Source organism: Parus major, chromosome 1A (genome assembly GCF_001522545.3).
Source record: "Parus major isolate Abel chromosome 1A, Parus_major1.1, whole genome shotgun sequence".
Taxonomy (NCBI): Eukaryota; Metazoa; Chordata; class Aves; order Passeriformes; family Paridae; genus Parus; species Parus major.
In genome coordinates, this window is record NC_031773.1 from 58,069,282 (window position 1) to 58,096,414 (window position 27,133).

The 27,133-nt window shown below is 44.5% G+C and overlaps 1 long non-coding RNA gene across 1 annotated transcript; it reads left to right on the forward strand.

Moving 5' to 3' along the window:
• Positions 1–11,589: 11,589 nt before the first annotated feature.
• LOC117244452 lies at positions 11,590–14,786 on the forward strand. The gene is made up of 3 exons (XR_004497592.1): positions 11,590–12,833; positions 12,975–13,425; positions 14,478–14,786. It is a non-coding gene; the product is annotated as an uncharacterized LOC117244452 (long non-coding RNA).
• Positions 14,787–27,133: the final 12,347 nt, after the last annotated feature.

Genomic DNA, 27,133 nt, shown 5'->3' on the forward strand with positions numbered 1-27,133 from the left:
ATAAATTAAGAGATATTTAAATCTTTATGATAGATGATTCACACAGTAAACCTTACATACATATATATATACATATATATATGCATATATATACATATATATATACATATATATATACACACATATATATATGCATATATATACATATATATATATACACATATATATATATACACACACATATATATGCATACATATATATAAACCTGTTATATTTTGAGGACAGCTTCCCACCAAGAAGAGGGTGTTTTCTTTTTTTCTATGGATCCAGAATGAAATGACCCAACTTCAGGGTTCAAAAGCAGTTTTTAAGATGGTACATTGGAAATAACAGAACAAAATTAATCAAATGAGCATCGCTCTGGGGTGACAAAGTCTGCACATGCCTGTCCTCTGCACATCATCTTAACCAGAAGAGCAGAAGCTTTCTACTGGAACTTACAATGTCACAAGTCTGTTTGATGCCCTGTATTGAGCTGAGGACTGGTGATGGATGGTCCCTGCAGAGAATTGCCATTTTGGGGCATTTTCAGGGACTCCTAAAAGGAAGTACAATAGTGGTGTATAATAAGGTATATGAGGTCTTGTTTTGAAGCTACATTTCATCTCCTATATAAGCATGCACCCACATTTGGAAAACTTGAAACTGGGCAATTCCCAGTCAAGCTTTGCTTTCTTGTTGATTTTGTTAGTTTTTCAAATGTCGGTTTGGCAGATTTTAAAGCACCGAAAAAACTTGATAACAGTTGATGTAATTTGGCATTAATTACAGGTGCAGGTGCCAGACCTACCTGCACGATGTGCTGAGTAGGGGCAATGGTGGCAGCACCTGCCAGCTTTTAGGAAAACAGTCTGACATTCCGTTTGTAGGCCAGTTTCTTCAGTTCACTCTGACACACTGCTCAGTGCTTCATCCAGCCTCATCCCCAATGGACTGTGGAGCACATTGTCCTGAGGAATCCGAGGGTTCTGGGCAGATGGAGCGGTGATGTCATCCGACTTTTCCATTTCTACTTCCCATGAACATTTGCCTTATTCTTACATGCCAGCTCTTTCTCGGCATGTTTTAGACTAGAAACATTTTTTTTTTCTGGGTGTAGAAAGGAATCACTTCTTTTTGATTTCAGACAAGATCTGGCAAGTGAGCTCTTGTTGCTAGTCAAAGAAAAAGCCGTAAAAAAATTAACACAGAATCTGTGTTTAGCAAAGTGATTTGCATAAGCTGTACACTTGGTTCTTAGAGTTGGAACAGTTCTAACCTATGACAAATTCCTCTGTCTGGGCTGTCTTCCAAAATCATTTTCATCTACCCTGGCAAAAGAACTGAAGTCTGCGTTCTGCACTAATTAAAGGCCTTCAGGAGAAGGGCCTCAGTTGAAATGCTGACACACTTTGTACACGCTTTATTTGTGAAAGGGGATACTGAGCCCATTTGATGGCGCCTCCTGCTCCGTCAGGCCATGCAAAATTTTAAGTGGGGAAACAAAATGGGCACAGTTACGTCTTGTTAAGGTTCTGAGTTACTAAAACACTGCAGTTTTCTCTGTTAAAAAGCATAATATGGAGATTTTTTTGATCTTTGAATAACACTAATAAGAAGTAAAAAGGCTAAAACCCGTGGCAGTTCCTTAGTAAATATGAACTGACACTCCCAATTTTTATGAAGTACTATAGCTTAATGCAGCTGAGTCTCTGCCTCTCTAAATATCTTTATTTTGGAAACAGCAGAATATACACCCAACATCCCTTTCACATAAAACCAGGAACTACTGAAAAGGGAAGACAGGGAGAACAGCTGTCCTAATAACTCTGTGGAGCTCTTCCAGAAGGACTACCACACCAGTAGGGATGCTTTCCATGCTAGACCCATGACAGGCTTCTCAGCTTTTTAATATTCCCAAAGTATTCAGTGGAAACCAGCATCCTTGACTGAGGAAGGCACACAGATAGTATTTTTTTTTTTTTTTTGAAGTTGTTATCCTGAGTATTCACCACCTGCTTTGGAACACACGTGCTTGGGCTGAACAGAGATTTTAACTACTCTGGATGTTAACTACTTTATCCAAGTGCCCAGCAGGAGGCAAGAAAAGAAACTCCTCCTCTGTGGGGAGTCTCACCTAGTAGGAAGTGTGCTCTGAAAACATGGATTAGACTCAACTCTGCAGCTGAACTACACGGAGGGCTCCTGCAGAGACTAACAGAGCTTAACCAGGGTTCAGTGCACTCACCCTGGCCAGGGAGAGAAGGGAAGTACATCTATCCAGCAGCAGATGTTCGGATGCTTAGTGACCTGTGGGAAAACACTTGGGAGAGGCAAGGGCACTTAGGCAGCTGCATGGTGTTTGTGGAATTTAAGGAATCCCAGCCCATGTCCTAGGCTTTTCTCCTTGCTCCTTTGCAATGAGTTCAGAAAAGTAAAAAAAAGGAGGAGCAGGAGGATTACTCCCTCAGATATGCTTTCAGCATTCCTCAGGCTTAACTCTGCTTGTCCACTGCAGCCCTCACTAAATAATTTTATTGTAAAGCAGCAATGCAGTGATTCCATAGCCTCTGAGACATATTCAGGGTTTTTGCTAGCAAATAAACTCACAAACATAATCAACATTCTTTATGAATCCTCGTCCTTTCCTTAGGAGGATGAATTTCTAGCCTGTTTCCTATGAACCTTAAATGCAAAGTTTCCACAAGTGCAAACGCTCTAGTATTTTGCTGCCTTCTTGAGCACGGGGGACAATCCTGTCTTGTTTTTGTCCCTAAAAGTATTGACTGTATTAGACACTGGGCACGTGCTTTCAAAAGAAAAGCACCATGAATGCTTGCATGTCCCTGTATTATCGGCCACGTGCTCCTTCCCTGGGAGACAAACGGGCCACTGAAATGAGGCTGGCCTGGACGTCCCACATACCAAGCAGATGCAAGCAGAATGCCATAGGGAAATAAGAAACACATTGTATGTGATTTAAAAGGCTTACAGCTATGGAATATCCCTCTGAAAGCCTAATGAACATCTCCAGCACATAGACAATCAAAGTACAAAACGCGCCCTGCATCAAGATACAAAACCACGGAACTGGAGATAATCTCGGAAGAGACCCACAAAATAAATCTACTGACAGCAGCACCTATAAATCTTGCAACTCCAGCACTTGGCTTGTCAAAATGTCTCCAAGCTCAGGATTTTCTGTGGAGAGGAGGCTGTCCACCCAGATTCTTTCCTAATTTTATACCTTCTGTTTGTCTCTCGGGTGAGTTTGTGTCCTGGGTTTGGGGTTTGTCTTTGTTTTGCTTTCTTAGATGCTAATATGGCCCAGATTGACTTTGACAAAAGTCAGTGATTAGTTAGTGATTAAAAATTCAGATTTCTTACCACAAGGCTAGAAAAAAAAGTTATACAAACTCTTGTTCAAGTGACTGAATATACAGACATTTTTTTACCTGGTGCCTGTTGGAGTGATTGGATCAATGTTTGGATGCAGTGGGGAGAATATCTGGGGAAAAGGAGGGGGGAAAGGGGAAAATCTCTCAGGATTAATCTTCAGGGGGTACTTTTTTAGCTTAGACCTCCCTACTTATGTCACATATGAGCTCTTGGATGTACATTTGCAGAGTTTCCACCAAAAGCTGAGCTGGCAAAGGTGGGAAGTGTAGCAAGGGTAAGATGAAAGCAGTTAGCAAGATAATTTCACCCCTCATTCTCAAGGGGAAACACATCTCAGAAGCAGTTTCTTCTAGAAATGTGTTAATTCCCAAGTTTTCCCAGCTGCTGTAACAAGTGGAGGAATAGCTGATGTTAAACCTTTGTTGTGAAGTGAGAAGCAGAATTAAGCAGGCCAGGCTCAGTGGCTTTCTAGCCACAAGACTAATTGTAACAACAGCTTAGATTGTCTACTCTGCAGTTTGAACCCAATGTATGTAAATAGCCTTGGTTGTGTTATTCCTGCTAATTCCTCTGTCCCATGCCTCGCACAAAGGAGCTCAGATGCACCTTAAGGAGCAGAAATTATTCCCACTCTGCTCCTCCATAGACTGCTGAAAGCTTCTGAGACTTTGGAGCACACACAGTGTGACATTTTTGTATGCAAATCCTGGAGGTTGTCTCAGCTTTGGGGACAAAACTCTGGGAAAACAACACCATAAAAACAGCACAAAAAGACCAACGTTCCCTAGGTAGGTTCTGCATGGACAGATGATCAAGACTGCTGGGAACAAATGATGCACTTTCACACACAAAAGAGGAAGAATGATGACAGATAGACAGGGACTAGTCTGAGACTCAGGAGACCATGCTGAGAGACTTCAGCACGAACTCCTGCTCATCCACTGAACTGCTGCAGGACCTGGGAAACTCAATTTGCCCCTGTTTTCTTGCCCATTCATAGTATAAACTCCTGAGGGTGATGACTGTCCCTTGCTGTATATTTAAACTGCACAACTGAAGCTCAGTTCAGGCCTGTTGCTGCTACTGCAGTTGAAATAATAACAACGTGTAAGTCACAAAAACCAAGCAAATGAGCTGGTGGAAGAGTGCAGATGGGCATGAAAAGAGATATGGGCAAAAAAATGTGAAGAAGCAGAAAAGACAGGGGGGAAAAATTGCCTGAAATAAAAAAAAAGAGATAAGAGGGAGTTAACAAATAGCAGAAGAACACAGACAGAACATGGTCATTCCAAAATGCCTGCTGTTCTCCACTGTCCAGAGGGAGATTTGAAAGTGGTTTAAACAGAGAAAGAGGTGAGCAGGGAAACCATCCTGCCCTTCACCAGCCCTCTGCTAACCCCAGTTCCCAGTTCACGAACTCCTAAAAAACATTCAGTAATCTGAACCTGCAAAACAGTTGGTTTAAGGCACTGGAATCTCTCCTTATGGACCCAGCACCACCATAACGCCAGCACACCACTCTGCCAGCATTTATTAGTCCTCCAGGGGTCATCTTTGACCTGTTCTAATGTAATCCTGCTAAAACGTGGCTGTCTGGGGCCTGGCTGTCTTCAGCAACACATCGGCGTGAAATATTTACTGAATAAAATAAAATTAAGATGCAATTTTCAGGCATTTTGAGAGGAAGTCTTTAGCTCTACTTGTGGCTAAGTGGTAGACTCTAGAAGGTTTCAAGTAACAAGTGGCTCAAAATACTGTGATAGAAGGTGAAGTTCATGGAGAAGCCCAAGCTAATGCATTTTCAAGTGAATGGAAAGATTTCTTAGTCTCTCTGGGTGTTGAATTGGTCTGTGAGGGACTGAATGAGATCCAGTTGAGGCCCATAGTTACCAGAAGTTGCTACCAACCAATGACTATTGAGAGGACCACATTAAACAAAAAGATGGTTGCAGTAACATTTAGTGGCCAATGGCTACAGGCACAAAATACTTTTCATTCTCCACAGTGGTCTGGGGTCAGACAACCAGGGAGCAAGAGGCATGAAGGCAATAATAATGAATTTATCAGTCCACACCTGCTCCCACTGAGGGGTCTGGAGGAACAGTGAGACATAAACCCCATTCTGTTTCCCAAAAGATCCAGGGAGCTGCAGGCTGGAGTCACTGTGCTGGTCAGGCTGACTCACTTTACTAGCACTGAACTGCTGCTTTAAAATAAAAATCCAAGAATTGACCTATAACTACTACACTGCCAAACATAACTGAGATTTCTTAGAATCTGCTCTCACTGTGAATTTTGTGTAAAATATTTCCCAAGATGTCTTTGTGTGGCTATTGCAGTTGATGTGCTGTGAGAGATTTTAAATGGCAAGTCGGAGTGTTTCCTTGAGAACTTTTCTGTTATGGACAGCTCTTAAGTTAAACTGGGAAAACAGAAGAACAATAACAAAAAGCAATAATGAGACTATAAAGGAATGGGAAATATTCATGGTTTCCACCCTCACTGATAATTAGTCAGAAATGCAGGCTTTAGGTTCAACCTGAAGGAAGACACTGGAATGCAAACTGCTTAAGACAAAGGATCAAAGTGATTCTTCAGCCATTTTAAATCTTTCAGGAGAAAGCTAAACTAAATACTGCAACACTTTCTCAGAATAAATTGTCTAGAGAAATAATGGAATTTTTAATTTTGGAGAATTCTAAGAAAATAATGCTTGCTAGGAGCAATTTAGGTGGTGCTGATGCTATGGTGGAGCACGGCAATAGACCGGGAGACCTCTTCAAGTCTCCTGTAAATTTATCTTCTTGGATTCTGTGCCTACAAACAGGAGTGTTAGCCAAGAACATGCTAAACTTGGGAAGGTGTGCAGTAATGTTTTAAATCCATTTATATACAAACTAAAGTTTAAGAAAATAGACATATGAGATGAAGAACTGCAAATGAAAGATGACAGAGAAATAACATGCAGGCATTTGAAATGTGGGCTGAAAATAAAACAGGATTCAGCCTGGAAAATGCATGCTAACATACTTGGGGAAATATAATCCTAAATAATATCCTCAGTGGGAAAGCAGAACCTGGAAATCATTTATTTTACAAAGGAATCTTCAGGCTGCTGAGGACAGTGAATCAGATAGATGTGTTTTAAGCACCACTATAACAGCTGGAGCTCAGCTGGGACTTCCAAATTCAGGTCTGCTGCTGCTGCAACCTGAGGCACACAAATAAATCCCTCAGCGCTCATGGAAAGAGTCTACCAGCTGATTTATACCTTGATTGAAAATGTGATTCTCTGAAGCTTCAGCTGGAGACCATCAGCTGTGCGTGGAGATAGGGCCTGACGACCATCAGGCTGAACACTGTTTCCAACAGAGCAAGGAAGCAGGCACCCTTCCACCCCTCCCCAACTTATGTGCAGTAAGGTAAGGTCTTGACTCCCTGACATTAGTAAAGATTAAAGTTTCTCTTGCTGGCTTCTAGGGACACAAAATTGTACCAATACTGGATATTCAAAATTTTGGAGAGTAGTTGGAAGAAAACAGTAGGCAAGTACGTAGAAAAAAATTCAAATTATGAGATAAATCACAGAAAGCCGCATGAAGAACTGTCAAAAAAACCACCACATACACAGATATTGACAACAATTCTTGCAAATTATTAGACATAGTCTCTTTTACTTGGCTACTAATTTTTTTCCCTACCTGTCTGTTCACAAGGAAGTCCAAAGCCATTGAGGAAAATTCTTTCACCACCTGATAAGAGCAATCAATTCCAAGGCCCTTCCAAGGAACCTTAAATCTGCTAGACGGAGATGACAGAAATCTTACACCCCACCTGCTATATGGGTGGCAGCACTTTTTTACCCAGTTACAGAGAAAAACAAGTCTAATTTCAGAGACTTCCACAGGGTCCAAGAGCAATAATTTTGGTGTCGATGTTTTCTTTAACACAGTTTTCCATTCTGTCAGTGGCACACTCAGCAGCTCCTGCCATAAGCACAAGTCCAAGCAGCTGATGGCAGCGAAGTGAAAGTCTGTGTTTGCTCCGTGGGAGATCTCTGGACTCCCACAGCGAATGTTTCTACTTTAGTGCAGGAGTTCAATGTCCATTACCAGATATTAAAATAAGCTTGGTTCCCTCTGCCTCCAATACTTACTTTGTGGGTGTTGTGTTCTTTCCTAACCACTCCAGTTGGATGTTCCCATGGACTCCTGACAGCTCTTACCTGTGTGGCAGAAAGTGAAGTTTCCAAAGGAGCTGACCTACAATCTGAGAAGTCTGTCTCCTGGTTCTGTTCCGATTATAGCCATGGAGTAAAGCAATCCTTCCCCTTCTCCCGACTGTTGATACTATTTCTCCACCCAAAGAGAGCTTTAATTAAATGTCCCTGTTTTTACTACATCATGAACTGAAATGAAGTCACTTGCTATACTCTGGCAAATGAAGGTGACCTGTGTGGTCCTCCAGCTGCGCAGTGTTTTTCTCCATGAAACTTTTCCTGTTCCTGACAGGAATTTCATTATCTGATACTTCTTTATTATTAGTCCTGTATCTTACTAACCCTTCTTGAAAGGGTTTGATGTTGGGCTTCACTAGATAAAGAACAGAGAAGCTGTGTTGGACAGATGTAAAAATCATTTACTGAATTAATTGTGCGTGATCCTCTGGACCATTGGTGGTGGAAAATACAGCACAACTGCTGGCACAAGCCATGCCAGCTTCCTGCTCCTGCTGAGAAATACAGGATTGGCAAAATCTGCCCATGCAGGGAGCTGAGACATCTAGGAGGGTACACCCTGGGCTTCTCCAGACTCCTGTCTCCCCACTACGGTCTCAGGTCTGTCAGGAGTCACCTAAAGGGTGCAGGGGGTCAGTTTGTTTACTGAACTCAACAGAGTCATAGGATCACAGAATGTCCTGGGTTGCAAGGGACCTAAAAAAATCATCTTGTGACATGGACTGGGACACCTTCCACTATCCCAGCTTGCTCAGAACCCCATCCAGCCTGGCCTTGGACACTTCCAGGCATGGGGCAGCCACAGCTTCTCTGGGAAACCTGTGCCAGGGCCTCACCAAGATGATCAGAAGGATGGAGTACCGCTGCTGCAAGGATAGGCTGGGATAATTGGGATTGTTCTGCCTGGAGAGAAGGCGGCTTTGGGGTGACCCCATTGTGGCCTTGCAGTGCCTGAAGGGAACCCACAGGAAAGATGGAGAGAGACTCTTGACAAGGGCCTGGAGTGACAGGACAAGGGGGAATGGCTTCACACTGACAGAGAGTGGGTTTAGATTGGATATGAGGAAAAGATTGTTCCCTGTGAGAGTGAAGAGTCATTCCAGATTGAATGCTAGTGGAAACATGCTCAGACTGGGGCAAATACACATTCAATAAGGAGGCCTCAAGGAACAGAAAGATGTGAGTTCCAATTCACTGGCCTTCTTTGTAACTTTAATGTTTATCTCCTGGCTGTGCAAATGTTCATAAAACAACACAGATGACTGGCCAGGATCAGCTACAAAGTACACAGATATAAATCTTGATGAAGGGGAACAATTACCTACTGGTATTTACTTTACTGCTGTTATTTTAGTTACGCTTTCTAGTACATTTCTAAATGCCCTTCTTGCTTTAATATTTAAAGATCTCTTGTACAAGCAGACAGCCTTTTATATGTCTATTCATATGAAATCTTGCAGTCTGTAGGTATATTTCTTCATTCAAAAAAAAATCACACCATGTAGACCTCTATCATGTCTTCTAAATTCATTGTTTCAGTAGTTCTGGTAGTTTCTTGCACTAGATTTACTGTTCAAGGATCAATCTTTCTGATTCTATGAGTCTATGAGTTGGATACTTGAAACCCAATAGCAAATCGGCAACATAGGTAAAAATGTTTATGAAGAACTCATAATATTTATAATGTAAATATTTCTTTGTTACATGGCACTGCTGTTAGACTATTTCAGAAATATGAAATGTAAAACTGAATGTAAACATCTTAATGCAATAAATCTTAAAAGCAAATATATTTAAAGGTAACAACCTGTAAAATTAGACCCAGTGCATTTTTGGGGATACACCATATAAAATCATTTTCCACCACCTTTGTGCTGAGCTCAAGTGGTGTATTTTTCTGTACATCTTTATTCCTGTTATTTAGGGTGGATATTAGGAAAAGGGCACTGGAACAGGCTTCCCAGTGAAATGGTCACAACACCATGGCTATGAGAGCTCAAGGAGTGTTTGGACAACGCTCTCAGGCACAGGGTGGGGTTGTTGGAGTGTCTGTGCAGGGCCAGGGGCTGGACTCAATGATCCTGACAGGTCCCTTCCAGCTCAGGACATTCTATGGTTCTTCACAGGATTACTCAGACAACCCAGTATGTCCCCTAGTGGTTTTTTGCCAGTATTTGGTTTCTTGCATCAACAACTGGGTTTCCAGACCTTCTACTTTGCAAAGGAAAAAAAATTCTTCTATTTTTATTAACTTCCACATTAGCACTAATGCATCACTGGAAATGTCATTTTCAGGCTTCTGCCTTTCAGGTTTGATTTGTATGAACCTAGTTCTTCAGCTTTTTTTTGGTGGATATTGACATATTTTGGAAAATGCTTGGAAAGTGCTCTCATGGGACCCCTGATAAGACAACCCAAAGGCAGTGGGACCTGCTTTGCCAACATTGCCACTTTCTGTTACTTCCTTGCTGTTATTCTTCTGCTAGATTAGTTGACAATCTATGGGCAATAATGCAATCACAGTTAAACCCACTAATCTGGTAACAAAATGTCTACATCCCAAATTTCTGAACTCCAAGGCACATTATTTGGTGATCTTTTTTCGGTTCCCTTCTTGCTTGTGATTTTGAGCACCGGATGCATTGCTTTTGGTGTTCAAATCCTTGAATAATAATTTAGTTACCACTGTATCTGTACAGCTCATTTTTTTTTTCTTCTGGCAACATTTCAGTCCTTGTTGCTGCAGACCTCAGTTCTCAGCCTTTGCATCAGTTCTTTAGCCTGTTTTCACATAGACATCTGACTCCTTCAGGTTTCTGCTCTATCAAGGTAGAACAAAAATGATACATCATTGCTTGCACAATTTCTGCAGCCTTACAATTGCCTGGGCAGAACAGAGTTTGCTTTGCTGAGGAAACAAAATATGAATTACTCAACTTGTCTGCTGCGTCATGTAAGTTTTTCATACAGGAGTCTACAAAGTCTGAAACCACAGCCCTAGTAAGCCTGAGTTTTCAGCACAGTACAAACTGTAATTGAGTCTTTCCTGATCTCATGGTCTTCCATGAGACCACTGTGAGTGAAACTTCATTATTTGCATAAATTAGTATCTCTTTGCTCAAATTATTTGCAAAATTCTTCTTGGCCAAAACATTTGTGATAGCATTTTTCCTTCTCTTCTTGTCCTACCCTTCTCTTGTATAAAAGCTCATTTATATTGACTGGCTGGTTTATTGCTTTATAAAAATATCTTTTTGGAAGGTGGAGTTTCTTCATATTTAGTCTCTTTTATATTGGCACAGTTAACATTTGCTGATGGACTATTTTATCTTTATTTGTACCCATTCCAAGAGATCTATGACCAGGCTTTCCAAGAACAGCAAAATGGGCTGACTTTTCACTAGTCTCTTTATGTGCCATTGCAATGACAAGGTTACAGAGTCTGTCAGGATAAGAGAAAACCTCTTCTAACTCTCACTTGCCTTCAGGTAGTGGCTCCTTTGGCTCCTTTGGGTTTGGAGTGGTTTCTGTGTTCCAGTGAAAATCTGGTGGCACCCACACAAATATGTTCATCACCAACACTGAATCCTCCAGGTGATCTGCTGCACTGCTGGAAACTCTGCCCCTCAGCAGATGGTTGTCCTGAATTTCCATCACCCATATGCTTTTCAATGCTGAATGAACACTTTGAAGGGTGTTTTTGAAAGAAGCTCAAGAATTGGAGTGGATCAGATTCCTGAATCAGTCTCGGAAAAAAAATAAAATGGAAAGGCATAATTATTCCTTATTCACGTCTCTGTCTCTTGGCACAAAGGCTCTGTCCATATTAAGAACTTCTGTGTGAGTACCAGGTGAAATTCTGATTGGTCTTGGATCAGTGAGATATTCATCTCAGAGATAGGCTGCCAGTGAGAGCAATTAGCCCACCAGTGGCATAAATTACTTGAATACAAAAATGAATAAAGATTATATGGGTTCATCATCATGCCACTAAAGCTTATTTTTTCCTGCTTAGGACTAATGTTACTCCAGAAGTGATGGTTACTGGTACTTGATAGGGTCCATCATGGAGCAGTAATCCAGGAATCCAGCAGGGAGCAGGAGAGGATCATTTTGCATCCATCAGCTCTCAGTGAAATCCTAATAATGAAGGTCAGAGGAAATGATTCACTTGTTATCAGGTTTGGAATAAAAGGTGTGATTCCAGAGGGAAATATTCACCTGTTAAAATTCTGTTGGATAAAGGAAAAGAGGGAGGAAGAAGCTGGGGAATGGACAGGTGGATTTTTGGTGGATACAGGGATAGACATGGGAAGGGGCTCTTAGGTAAAATATACATCATGGGTACCACCTTGAAAAGCCCCAACTGCTCTTCTTTCCAAGCTCTGACATTCCAGAGGGGTAACCAGTGGTTAGTATATTCATTTCTATATTCATTGGATGCCCAGTGCCTTGTTGGGAAGAGATAATATTAGGAAATGAACAAATGCAGGGATGTAATTCCTGATAGTAAAGCCCTGAGGGCCCAGGCTTTGATATTCTTCTAGCAACCAATCCCAACATAGGGAATCCTGGAGGAGGTGGAAAATACTGTCAGTCTGTTGGTGGAATTCCTGGGAAATTAAAAGCAGCTGAAGCAGTAAGAACAGAGCTGGAACCAGACTTCAGCCAGGTAAGGCAGACACCAAATCCTTTGGAATTAGAGGTAGGCAGGGGAAAGAAGAATTAACTGCTAAATTTGTACCCCATGGATTCCTGAGCATGATCCCAGCAGGGAAACTCTACGAGAAGACCTACACTGGGGACACTGGGCCTTGGAATTGTCTGAAAGCACAAGGATCAGCTGCCAAATGTGGAGGTGTTATCAGACAATCACTCAGGAGTGTTTAGCTCCTAAGGCAAATCAATCTCCTGCCTTGTGAAGCTCAGAAATCTGGGAAGACCCCAAGTAATGTAGGGAATGGACTGGCAGATAAAACTGCTGGGGAATGGTAAAGAAAAACATTCTAATAGGGGGGCTTATTTTGTACAGGAATTGTGCAAAAATTGTCCAAAAGATCAGGAATCAAACTGGATTGACATATTTCTTGGACACCACAATCCAGTGGGAAAGCTAAAAGAAAACCTAAGAAAGCAAATGACCCAAATCTTCCAAAACCCTCAAATGGCCACATTCCCTAGCATTGCTGAGGACTTCAGCCAAGCTCCAAGAAAAAGGTGAGCCCATATGGAATACTTTATGGGAAACTATATCCAACTGTGACTCTTCCTGGGGAAAGCCATGGGATAGGTTATCCTAGTTTCAGAGAATATGCTGTTTCCTTGGGAAAAACACTTTGCATAACCTTATTGTTTTAGCCTAACCAGTAACCTGGGATATCCAAGTCCATCCTACCCAGTGGGGAGGCTGGGAGTACAACCAAACATGGAGAATTTCTGGGAAAGCCCTGGAGAAGAAACAAGGCTCCAGCTTTGCAGGTCTGTGTCATAACCCATTCTGTCAGCCACTCCTGTTTGATCCCAGTGGATTTGTCCTCTTGTATTCAACCTCAGCAGCACTAATTGCTGGGAATTAAGCAGCCTTTGGTACTTCTTTTCCATAAAACCTCTCCATCCCACCCTTCAGTTCTGTTGTGCAGAGAGGAAAAACCCAAAACTTCTTTTTTTCCCCTCTCCCCTTCCCTTTGCCTCTTCTTTTTGTGCAGGCTTTGGGCTATCCAGTTGTGGATGTGGATTAGGCAGAGCACCTTGGAAGCTGAGCTCAATGTGGAATTGGAGCAGTTTTGGAACCACCACGGATACTCCCAAGGTTTGGTGTGAGGAGCTGCATCTTGGGAGGGGCTGGAATTTTGTGCTCTTCTGGTTTGGGTTTTTTTTTGTTTGTTTTGGTGGGGTTTTTTTGTTTTTTTTTTTTTTGTTTGTTTTTTGTCATTTTTTTGCCTTTTGGGCCACCACAGAGGAAAAGCTGGAAACCAAACCAACTGAAGGGAATTCCTAAATTCCTTTCCAGGCCTTCCAAGGGAGGCCCAAATCCATATGGAACTGAGAAAAGGGATGTGAGGAGAATGGGAATAATTGAGCCTCAGTACTCTGCACTCCATTATTTTAATGTGTTTGGAGATGCAGGAAATGCCAAATCCCAAAGGAATTCTGTGTCTGTAAGATCAAGTGCAACCTATTTAAAGCCAAGTCCTCTGAGCAGGGGTTTTCCCCAGGGTAAAACCAGATGTGACAGGAAAAAAACCTCAGCAAGGATTTCCAGCCTTGACTACACAGCTTTTGGAAAAACTTAGTAGCCAAACAATATCAAATTTATATCAGATTTGGATCAAGTGGGGGGGTTATATCCAGGATCACTCAGTTCCCTGGGTGTGAAAGTCCTTCAAGCAGCAAAACTGAGCTGTTTTTGAGAATTCCAAGTGTTGTGTCCCTAAGATTTTTAATACAAAATTTAAATTAGTAATATTTAATTGAGACAATATAAAGTGGATTTTTTTTTAGAGTGGCAGAAATGTTTTTTCACCTGGAAGTGTGTTGGGATCATCAACGTTCCTTATGTCAGAATTAACTGATTCTCCTTATTTTCCCTTCCTTTCTTTCTAGATTGTGACTATTGGGGAGAATATTTGGGATAAAGAAACTAAATGCATGAGTAAAGCTTCATGTTCCCATGGGAATGCTTTTGGGATGTGCAGCTTCTGAACTGCACAGATAAGTCAGGCTCCCACAGAAATCTTCCAAAGCTGGAAGGGGCAGGGAAGAAAATTCCAAGAGTGGTGTGGGAAGTGCTTTCTCCCAGGTCTGGACACCGCTGAGGCTGGAATGACTTAAAAATATTCCTTGTCCTTCTCCTGTTCCCAGCTCAAGACTAAGGTGGTGTTCCCTGAGGGGCTGCAGGTCCCTGGATGTGGAGGGAGGAGGTCTCTGCTGGAGACTGGAGAAATGTCCCTGCTGGTTGCTGGGTCCTCGGTGGGCAGAGAACTCTGATCTCAGCAAGATGTGTTTGTGAGTATTGAATCAATCCTACCTCCTTTTTAATGAGTTGTTTTAATTAGTCATCAGCAGGGAACACTTTTAGCCAGCTTTAGTTAAGTTTCTTTTTCACAGATTTCTTGCTGTTTTGATCATGAAATCACCAAAACCTTAAGTTTGCTAAATAAACCCTGAAATGCTTCAATGAACAAATCCTGAGGGAACTGGGGATTGGATATCTTGGATCTTATGGCCTTTCAAGACCATGTTGCGTTTACCCACTGATTTTGGTTTCAAGCGAAACCACCAATTAAGAATAATCAAAATATGAATCAGTTCTCATGAAACTCAGCTTTCCAAAACTTTATTTAGGATAAAAGAAGATGAGAATGCCTTTGGGCATAAAAGCATCTGTGAAGCAAAGCAGATTTAAAATGCCTGTACAAAGATTACAGAAAATCATCATATATATATATATATATATACATACATACATACATACATACATACACAGATAGATATAAAGTACATATTTTATAGCAGTTGCAGGTGAACTGTCAGGGTTGGGTTTTGAAATATATTTTTAACTATATTCTCTAATTATGCATGTGATTTTTAACATTTAATATACAAGACTAAAGATCTTGCTGGTTTTTGAGCATTGCATTGAAGGTCTATGTGGTTTCTCTTCTTTCCCTGTTCCAGGAGAGTTCTTAAGAAACTTCTGTTATCTGTAAGAAAGTTTTACAACATCAGAACTGCCAATTTCAGTGCCTTTATCTGAACTTGATGTATTATCTGTACCATTGTCTAGATGCATTTGTTTTTTGACAGAACTAGGGGGCTGGAAGAGAAAATTGAAGGAAAAGGTTGTAGAGAAGGGACAGAGAAAGAATGTAGAGAACTTAATTCAGGATTGAAATCCATCAGTCTGCTGCTTCAGTCTCCTGGCAGGAAGTGGTGAAGGAGATCAGTCAGTGTTGAACACACGTGTTCCGTGTGTTTGTCCCAGCCAGACGAGGGTGTGGGGGACACTCTGCACCCCAGCCAGGGCAGGGAGGGCTGAGAGGGACAGAGGGCTCTCCCCAGCCTGCTGGGAGTGGTGTCACACGAGGCAGGTGCCTGCAAAGGTGCAGAGATGGGCCCACGGTGTCAGTTTGCCATGTGCCTGAGACCCCTGGCACAGGTCTGTGTCTCGCTTTGGAAAGGGTGAGTGTTGCACAGAACAATTCTGAACTGTAAGTTGGGATGTTGTGTGCTGTGGGTTTTGGGGGACACTTTTTTTGTTTTGAATGGTTCAGACTGGAAAGTTTCCTGTATATGTGACTCTGATCTGCTGGGTTTTGTGCTGCTTGTCCCACTACAAGCTCTGAGCAATGGAAGGACGTGGCAGCTCTCTCACTGACTTGGCATCCTTAGCCCAAACAGTCATGGAAGCAGCAGGCAGGTTTCTTGCCTGCTGAATCACTTCTTGTGGCGTTAAGGATGACATCAAGTGCTAAAGAAAATTCCTCTCTTTATATGTGACAGCAGCACTGACAGGAGAGGGAAGGACTGGGGCAGAGTACTAAAAAACGCAGAATTTCAGGTGTGACACAAAAGAAAGCTCAGAGTACAAAAAGGGAAATGTGTGCACACATTTCCTCTCGAGGCAGTTTTGCTGTCCATTCTCATTGTATAGTGTCTTCTAAAAATTAGACCATTTTATTAATTGTGCTGTGCAAAACACTTCTCATACTGACAAGAAACAGATGATACTAAAATCTTAAGGAATTTGCATGTGTAGAAACAAGCTATTCTTTCTTCTACAGTGTGAGGTGCTTGATGTTAGGAAATACTGAAAAACAAGGAAAAGGTTACAGTTGAGTTGGTCTCTCTTTATTTATTACTCCCCCACTTTTTTCTTTTTTTTTTTTGAAACAGAGAAGTAACTGGGATGTAATAAATCCCTAAATCTTAATAATATAAGAGGCTTAATGGAGAAGTTAACAGTCCTATGAGGTGATTATTTTTGACCTTGGAGGAAGTACACATTGCAGAACCATGAAATGCCACCTGTAGAAGACTAAGTCAAATTGGATTTTCTGTTGTTTTTTCTTATTTTTAACCTCAAGGGCTGACACTGTCATCCACAGTCTCAGCCTTCCCAGCACAGCACTGGGTGGATCCTTCTGTCTCTGCTGGAGGTGCAGCTTCACAGAGCAGGGGAGGATTCACTGCTGGGGAAGGGGAGGCCAAAGCTGACATGTGTGAACTGGCAGAGGGACTGGCCTGATTTAAACAACTGAACACAGCGAAGTCACAAGGTGACTCTGCTGCTCCCCGAGCTCCTGCCAGGATTGTGGACACAGGTGGAAATTAAGGGAAAGTGACCCAGATCGAGCTACTTTGTTGTGAAATTGTGTTAGGCAAAGAACAAAAGGATGATAAATCTGGGGCTGAATGGGTTTTTCCCATGAAATACCTAAAGCAATACTGGGAAACTTACTGATTCTATTGATAATGGCTACATAGTCCTGGACTTATCCAGTTATTACTTTTCCTTTTAAATACTGGAAATTCAGACTGTTCAAATGGAATTGTTTCCTGTCCATGGTATTTTCTTGGTTGTTTTTCAAAACAAAAGTACTTGGTCAGTAATAGTTAAAAACTCATGAAATGCATTTGTTCATGACCAATGAAAATGCTCTACAACAGGAACATGGCAAGGAGGAGGTGATGCATTAATTCCTGTGTGAAGATCAACCTGTTATCCGTCGTGGGGAGACTTCTCTGCCCCTTCAGAGCACAGGGACTGAGTTTGGTTGGTTTGAACCGAGACAACCCAGACTTCCCCTACCTGCTCAGGCAGAGCAGCCACCAGCCTGTGACACCGGAGCTGGGGAGGAACTTCAACCCTTCTGGGGGCTGATCCCCTTTATTATTCCAGCAGAGCCCTTTTGGGGGGATGCATACGTGTAAATGGCTTTGTTAATGCAACGTGCTGCTGTCCAGGGCAGCTTGACTTGTTTTGACTCACCCTTCTTGGGGGGTGAGGAAAAAAGGCTGGGGGAGACAGTGGGGACTTCGGGGCTCTGATGTCTTTGGGGCACCCCAATGTCCCTGGGAGTGCCAGGTGGAGGAGCAGGTGAGTGGGGAATGGGGGGATCCCCAAAGGGACCCCAAACTGCCAGAAAATTCAGAGGTAGGGGGTGTGTGAAGAATACTAAAACTTGTCAAGGGTTTCATTTATATAGACAAATAATACTAACTTTTATATAAATTCATTTCGAAATAAACGCTATCTACTATATTATAGACAGGAATGTAAGAAACGGAATAGAAATCTGTAGAGTCTGAAAGTGATGACATAACGTTTTTATAAATGAATGAAACAACCGAGTGCCTGAAAACGTAAGCTGATCGGACTGAAGGAAATGGCAAGAGCTCTATCCCAATTTGTCCCTCCCTTCTCTCTCCGCCCGAGCAGCCCTGGGCTGAGCTGTGCGCTGCTGCTGCTGCTGCCTGCTGACAGAGACCGGCACTGCCGGCCCCAGCCCTGACCCTCCCTGCTGTCCCCTGCTGTCCCCTGCGGGGTGACACGGGACACCGGCGGCCTCCGTGGCTGCCGAGCATGGGAAGGGCAAGAGCCAGGACCGAGCGAGGCGATGTCTGTAAACTGAGTGGAGGGGTGAAGGAGAGTTAGGAGTGCGAACAGCCACGGCCGTGAGCGGGGCCATGGCGATAAAAGGAGTGGCCGCCGTGCGGGGCGGTGCCTGAGAAGAACGACAGCCGTGGCGCCGGCTGTGCCGGGCCGCACCGCGACAAGGGCCGGGGACACCGGGCGGCCGCAGGCTGCAGAGAGCAGCCCGTGTGCCACTCTCAACATGGCGGCGCGGAAAGGGAGACGCAGTTTGCCACTCCCAAGATGGCGGAAGTGATGACAGTCACGTGACAGAGCACCACATATGGCCTGTCGGGGTTGAGCCACACTCAAAATGGCGGGACCGCGACAGAGGCGTCTCTGACTCTGCCTGATGTCCCCCGCGCGGCTCCCGACAGCCCCCGTCGCCGCTAACGCCACCACCTGTGTCTCCACACCGGAAACGCTGAGAAAAATCGCGCTGAAAGCGCTGGGTCGGCGTCGGGCGGTAGGGTGGATTTCAGGCAGTCGAAAGCCAGGCGCCTTTGTGAGGAGTGGGGGACCTTAACGTGCCACTCCAAAAATGGCGGCTTACCCGGAAATGGCTTCCGCCACAATCAAAGATGGCGACAAAGGGAGAAAGTAATGTTTTTATGCCACACCAAAGATGGCGGTTGGACAAGCCGCTTAACGGCCTTCCAAAGATGGCGGCATCTTGCGCATGCGCCTTGGGGATGGGACAATTGGCCCGGAAGGAACATGCTCCGTCCTTTCTGCTGCCTGAACGCGACGCCGGCGCCGACCCAGGTCTTTTAGCGCGATTTTTCATAACGTTTCCCGACGTGGGTAAACGGGTTGTGGGGTCAGCGGAGCCGGGAGCACCCGGCAGGATGCAGCTCCTCTTTCCCAGGAGGTGAGGGCTGCGGGGGCCGCAGGTGGAGGCAGGGTTTGCCAGGCAGGGGCAGCAAGGACAATTCCAGCTCCCAGCAGCTCTCTGGGAGTCCTGCATGGACTCGGGGCTGAGGAGGTGGGAGGTGTGGGTGGTGTTCATGTCCCCGGGAGCTGCTGCTGAAATGGCAGCAGTCTCGTGTGTCTGTGTGGGAACCAGCTGTAACGCTGGCAGCCGAATCAAATATTTTATTAGATTTATATCAAATGTGGTGTTTATATCTGGGACCGCTCAGTTCCCTGGGTGTGAAAGTGCTTGAAGCAGCAAAGCTGAGCAGTTTTTGAGCATTCCAGGTGTGCTCTGTCCTGCTCTGTGACCCCCAGAGCGCTTGCAGGGTGAGATCCATTGTGTCCATTGCACACTTGGGCTGGGAATTCTGTGGGAGCGCGTGAAGGAACCGGCCAGGCGGGCGCTGCGCGTGAGGCAGGAGATGAGCAAAAGGGAGAGAAAGGGATTGATCTGAGGGATTGCTTAGACACCCTTACATGTTCTCCCTCTTTCTGAGGAAGGCTTTCAGCCCTTGTTTCAGTGAAATCCCTTGGGGCTGGGAACGAGCAGCAAACCAAAGCCGTGGGGTTTGGTCAGGGCCATTCCCGGGGGCTGTGAGGCAGCTCTGGAAGGGTGGAAGGAAGGAATGAAATGCTGCTCTGGGAGGGCTGACACAGCACAAGGCTCCCACGGCAGCTCAGGGAAAGAGGAGGTGTGAACCCCTCCCGGTCATGCCCAGTGGAAACAACTGCCCCAGGTGCCGGGGCAGGGAGGAGCCGGGGGAAGGGGATTTGAAAATCCAAGCAGGCAGAACCCACTGGAGATGTGTAGGGTTTTCATCAGGCAACACTGAGCTTCTGACACAGAATTCTGCAGGTTCCCAGGAACAGTGAGTTTGGATGTTTCTATTCTAAGATCAATTTGGGGACCAGGGGAAGAGAAATGCATTGTGTTAGCTTGGGACACCAGAATATATGGTTCTCAAAGTTGAATTGGCTTTTTGTTTGAAGAGAGGCAAAATTAATATGGTAGGTTGTTGAAAACAGTGAAAAAGTGGAATGAAAAGTTATTTTTGACCCAGACTGAAAAGATTTTTTTATTTGTTTTGTTTTGTGTAGCCTGGCTTAGGGAAATTCAGCAGATCTGACTTTTTTTTTTTTTCTCCAGCCGACTGAAGTGTTATCTTTTTAATTCAAAAAGGGTTTGCTGTATGTGTAATATTTCAGTTATAATTCCATAGTGGAGGAGAGCTTGGAGCAGTCAAACTGAATCCAGCAGGCCAGGGAAGGAGAGGAAATCCCAGTTAGGTTGGAATTCCTACTTTTGTGGCATTCCAGAAGCTAACTGAGTCAGGAGGGAGGAGCAGGAGGCCGGTGTGTGCTTTATGTGCACCTGGACTGTGCAGGGAGGGGACTGTGCTGAAGGTTGTGCTCCTGCTGGGCTTTCAGACACTTCTCTGCAGCCGAGCCGAGGTGTAAATAAATGTTGTACTGAGGGGTGGCTGTTTGTGCTAAGATGGGGTCACCTGGCTGGAAAACTTATTCAGGCTACTCTGAAAAGAGCAGGAACACAGCAGGGAAAATGTCTGTCCCAGGGCTGTCATCCTGACAAATTAACAATTTACTTGGAATTTTTCTTTTCTTACATGTTAACTGTAAGGAAAATTTGCTGTTGAGGATGTGAAAGGCAGGGAAACAGGGACAACACCTATGCCAGGAAAAGAGAGATCCTCTCTGCTCTCTCCTCTCCCCTCTCCCCCACTCCCCACTGGCTGCTGTCTGGGGAGATGCCACCTTGAGAAAAAGCACCTGATAATTTCTGTTCTAATATTCCATCCTGCTGTTTATGGTTTATGGCCTGTGCTGAGAGAGGTGGAAATATTTCCCTTTGAGTATTGTCTGCCAGTCACTAAAAACAGACTCCAGTCTTCTCGTGTAAACAAAATTGTTATTTTTTCCTGACCTCATTGAGAACATTGGAATTGGAGGAGAGAAATGATCCTGGTTCTTTCCCTGCTCCACCCTGCCTCTGTACCACTTGATGGTCCCACCAGGACCTGTGATGGGGTGCATGAGAAAAATAAGTTATTTTGCTGATGTAATTGGATTCTAGGTACTTTGCTGTGGATTTGAACTCTTCCGTAGTAAAACTTACAAATCTTTTAGATTAGAACAGAAAACCACGGAAAAACAACCTGGCTTGAAGGGTTTTTACCAGACTAGAGCTGACTACAGAAAATTGGATGGTCAAGTGCTTTGTTGGTCTGGACTTCCAACTCTGAAAGATTAGAAGCTGAAAACTTCCTGTGTCCTCCAGCAGAGGATTCATTTGGAGTTTGGGAAGAGTTCAATGGAACTTGGAGATGTGACAGCTTCGGAAGTGTGAGCTCGTGTAAACAAGGAAGCAGATGGAACCTCTGAACTAAAAGTACTTTCATGAAGGTTTTGTGCCACAGAGTAACTGGTGATGGAAAATGAGTTTTCAGGCAGTTGAAAGGTCCATCTTTTCTTTGGAAAAAAAAATAAAAATAAACTGAGGCAAAGGTGTGGCCTGGTTGATTCTGGATCAGGAGGTGAACTTTCCAAGATTTCTGAAGAGAGGAGAGAGGTTTTTCCCCATTTTTTAGAATTCCGTCTCATTAAGAAGAGTTGTCTGAACCTGACACCCTGTCAGTTCCCTGGGAGAGAGGTGGGCAGGACTGGAATATATTGTTTTATTCAGCCTCTTGTCATTGGGTTTGCCTTTGGTTGTGTCTAAAGCCAAGGGGGAGCTGTCTCCAGTGAAACAAAGCTCCTTCCTCAGCTGAAATGTCTTCCAGCAGCACTGGGAGCTCGGGCTGCTCTTCCTGGCCCTGTGTTTCCAACAGGGCGGGGTTTGTGTGTGCCCTTCCCTTACGGCAGATTCCTCCTGTAGGCAGCTTCTGTCTGTGCAGCCTGTGGGGACTTTGGGATGGATGGAAAGAGCCTCAAGGGAGTCCAGAGGAGGCCAAGAAGTGCTTCAAGAGCTGGGGCACTTATGTTACACAGACAGGCTGGGAGATCTGGGAATATTCGGCCTGGAGAAGAGAAGGCTCTGGAGAGCCCTGAGAGCCCTGTCCAATGCCTAAAGGGTTCCAAGAGAGCTGGAGAGGGACTTTGGGGAAGAAGACATGGGGCAATGGCTTCCCACTGACAGAGAGCAGGTTTAGATTGGATATGAGGAAGAAATTGTTCCCTGTGAGGGTGGTGAGGCCCTGGCACAGATTGCCCAGAGAAGCTGTGGCTGCCCCATCCCTGGCAGTGTCCAGGGCCAGGCTGGACAGAGTTTGGAGCAAGCTGGAATAGTGGAAGGTGCCCCTGTCCATTGCAGAGGGTGGAACTGGATAATCTTAAAGGTCCTTCCCATCCAATCCATTCTGTGATTCCATGATTCCAATATCTCTACACATATGGAGAGCCAAAGTGCAGTGCAGCATCTCTGGCATCTGATCCTTAATGTCACTTTGGTGGGCTGATGTTGGGAAATAAGACCTATGGATGGACTGATGAAGTCAGTCAATACTTTTGCCTCCTGTGGTGGAAAACACCTGGGATTCCTTTCCTTGCTGGGGATAAACAGCAAACAATGCTTATGGCATAATGCCTTGGCTGATCTTTATCTTCTCTTGGTGGTTATTGATAGTGGAGGGAGTTGTCTCCAGGATTCCCAGTGACACTGTATTTGTCCATGGCTTCACAAGGTTCTGAAGTGGGAGCCAAAGCTCTGGGGGTGTGGATCCATTCCCTATTTCCATGCAGCAGGATGTTCTGATGAAGGGCATCCCCAGCCTGTGTCTGCTCAGCTGTCTGGCCACACTGGAGTGAGGGGTTCCAGTCAGGATATCCATTGGCTGAGGAGAGCTGCAAAGGCAGACATGGGGTCAGTGTTACCAAGAAGGGGGAAAGCCAATCGGAGGAGAGGGACTGTGGTAGATGAGTGATGGCCTGGCAGCTTTTGCTCAGGATGTTCAGGGAAGCCTGCATCCCTGGAGCTCATTGTAGGGTCCTGCTGCCTTGGATCAGGAGAGGCTGATTATTGCTGCCCTTTTCCAGCCTTGTTTGCTTTCTGTATTTAACTGGACCAGATCCAATGGAGTTTTGAGCCAGCTACTTGTTGCACACCACCGCATCCCCTGCAACTCCATCTCTCTGGAAAAGGGGGAGGGAGAGGGAAGAGAGGATTCCCAGGGACACAGGACTGAGTTCCTCTTGCAAATGTCTGATGTCCCTTTCCCAGGAGCTCTGACAGGGATTTCTGTGGGTAGTTCCCAGCCATTGTGGAATTTGCGGATGGAGATGGGGATGTTTGTGTCTTGGGGCCACTCAGCTCTAGGACACAAAGTGGGAACATGAGGTGACATTCCCAAGGAATGTGTCTTTGAGGACATGCCAGGGTGAAGCAGGAGAATCAGGGCACCCAAGCATCCCCTGAGCCTGGGGAGATGGCAGGTCTCCTGGATCTGGTCCATATCTCCCTCAGGGAATCTCAGAGGTTTCTCTCTTTGGATGTCAGATGTCCTCTGAGGAAATCAGTGGTGTCTTTAGAAGTGGGCTGGGGACAGAGCAGGCCAGCTCGGGGCCACCGCAGCTATTGATGATCTGGGTCGCACACAAACCACACGAAGAGGAGAGAACGTGCAGGGAACGGTCAAAATGTCAAACCAGGGACACACAGAGGAGCAGGAATCAAAGACAAAGCTGACCTTGGATCAGCTCAGTCATCTCAGGACACATCAGCCTAAGTCTTTGAAGGAGACTGGACAGTTCAGGGGCACATGAGAATTTTTTGGAGTCAAAGCAAGGTCTAATCTGCAAATGAATTGTTGTTAGAGACCTTACAAGGTGACGCTTCAGAAAATGGAAAATACCTTGCTATTCCTGTGTGCTTCCTGGCTCCTTTTCCATGTTGGGATTTGTGCTTCCTATTTGCAGTGCAAATACTGTGCTGTATTTGCCTGGAGATGAGACCAGGCAGATTCCCAGTGGGAACCCCAGCTGGCTGTCTCTTTTATTCACAGTAAGGTTTTATTGATTGGGTGGAAAGATTCATATATGCTGGGTTTCCTGTATTTACTTCAAGCTGCAAATTGGATCAGAGGCCAGGAACAACCAGCATTGCTTCTGGAAGTTCCTCAGAAAGCTGTGGCCAAGTGGGAACAGTTCTCTAAGCCTTTTGCACAATCTGTCTGCTTGTAAGTGTCTGTCTGCTTGTAAGTGTGAACTAGAAATAAAAGTGAGTTACTGGTGAGACTTGGGATTAACATTTGCCTGTTTCAGTGGCCCAAACAGAAAATGCACCAACTCTAAAGTGTGGGGATTCTGGATGTGCTTCCTCAGTTTGACCTGGAAAGAGGAAGGAAGCAGTTTAACCCTAATCTGAATGTGCCTTCTCTTTTCTGTCCCATGAGGGGAGTGTTGCAGACTAGTGAGAAGAGTACATGGTGTAGGGCATGGGAATCATTCATTTTTATTTTGTGTCCACTTCTAATTCCTGATGAATTTCAGGAGGGGTGGAATCCCCTCTCTCTAATCACTATCTTTGAAGGTGATTTGAACAGACACACAAAACCTTGCCTAATTTTGAAAGTCCTAGTGAGGAAGGGCCAGGATATTATTGCTTCTGCGTCTTGCAGGGTTGAGAACCCCACTGGTTCCATGAATGGAGACAACAGGATTGGTGTTCTGTGGGTCCCTTGGCAAATTGCTGACAAGGAAAAGTCCCCACCAAGGTCTTGTCTGTGGCACCTGCAGCTGCCGTGGCCACTGAAATGCTCCAGATTCAGTGGTATTTGAGATGAGCTGTGGCAGAATGGAGGATGTGGCACTTGGGATTGATTTACTGCAAGAACTGGGTTTCAGTCAGCTGAGCCATGGTGAGAAACCTTTCCAGTTTGTGCTTCCATTCAGCTCCTTCTCCTGCCCTGGGCTCCTGGCAGGAGCCGTGGAACGCCAGAATGGTCTGGGGTGGAAGGGACCTTAAAAGCTCATCCTGCTCCTCTCCCTGCCACGGGGACAACTTTCACTATCCCAGCTTGCTCCAAGCCCCATTCAGCCTGACCTTGGACACTGCCAGAGATCCAGGGGCAGCCACAGCTGCTCTGGACAACCTGTGCCAGGGCCTTGCTAAAATCAGAGGGAAGTATTCCCTCATAATAGCAAACCTAAACTCTTCAAAACAAGGTGAATCTGCAAACTTCTTTGCTAAATTCTTACTTGTGTTCTGTGAAAAAAACAACAAACCCAAAACAATCAAAAAATACTAACAAGTGTCCTTTTTCCCCCTCTCAGCAATGTGGCACAGATGCCAATGATGGGGAAGAAGCTGGATTTCACACAGTGGAGGCTGTGGCTTATGCAGCAGAGAAGGAACTGCTGAATATTAAAGGCATCAACCAAAGCTGACAGAATCCCAGTAAGGATGTTCTGGAACTTTAACCCAAGATATTCCACAGGTTTATATGTCCTGGCTGAAAGCACTGTGGTGAATTTGGAAGGTCTCCAAAGGGCAGTAAAGGTGATTGGAGGTGTGACATAACTTGTGATGGGAAAAGTCCAAATGCACCAGGACAGGACTGAAGTGGAGGATATTTCCATAAAACACACAAAATGGATGTTGGAGCTTTTTCTTGGAGCAGAATTAAAGTTCTGTTCAGAGGTACCAGCTCATGCACGGTCTGTGAAATGTGCACAGAATGATACAGGCACCGCTCCACGAGGCAGGAAATATTAATTATGGGGGGTTAACGAATGGCATGAGCTCTCCTGGCACTGCTCAGACTGGTTTTCCCTCAGGCTGATGCAGCCACACTGATTCCCAGGGTTTCACCACAGCCACAGAACTCCGCCAACGACGGTCAGAGAGTATCCCAATCACCACTGATTCCAAAGAGCTGGACAAGCTGCATCAAGGTCAGCATTTTATTATTTCTCTTTGCTGCTTAAACTCAGTTATTGGAGTGGGGTTTTCCCGTGAGTTTGATCTTTGCATGGAACCACGTAAGTCAAGTCTTGGTCGGATGAAAGACCTCTAGGACTGCTCTTGAATAATTACTTTTATTTTAAAAGCTGTAAAAATAGTCTTTAATCCTTTTAGTCGTGATGCAAGACCCAGAGCTGTTTATGGATGTTTCTGGTTTATTTAAGTCCGTGATGTGTTTAGGGAAAACTAAGCCAGGCATCACTATGTCCCCATTCCTCTGATAATCTAAAAATGAAACCAATTTCAGCTCTTCAGCAACACACCTGGACTTCTTATCCACAGCATGAACAATCTCAGGATGACAAGCAGTTTTCCCTCTTAGTTTTGAAACTTTCAGCCAAATTCAGTGTTGAATTTGAATTATAGCTGAATCTCTGTAAATGTAATATTTTATATGTGGGATAGATACATAGGTGTATTTTTGTAACATGTGACCTTTTAATTATTATTATTATTATTATTATTATTATTATTATTCTAATTTTCCCTTCAGGAGAAATAGAAACAGGATCCATAACGGACTTATTTGGGGAATTCCAATTAGGTCCATGTGCTTCCTGGGCAGCATTCCCATGGGACCACACCCTGCGTGTTTCCCTGGATCCCGCCGGTGCAGCAGAATCTCGGTGGCCACAGTTGGGAATTCGGTGAATTGGAAGCAGAGCTGAAGGGTTTGTCCACTAAGAGAAGAGATTATAAACCAAAGCAGCATGGTATTCCACACCAAGGATTTGGGATTGGTGATGGTCCCCATCCATAATCTTTGTTCATTTTCTTTTGGATGCTGTGGCCTGATGGGCTGGGGGAGCTGCTCCTTTCCATTTCCATTTAATTTTCTGTATTTCATTAATTCTCTGTGGAAATCTGCTTTTAATGAAAGGGCCCAGGAGGATATTGATGTCGTCCCAGGTTCCTGGGATTCACAGCTCTGTGTTCAGACCAAGGATTGTTCTGGCTGGCAGAAGCTGCACCAATCTCCAGGAATCTCAG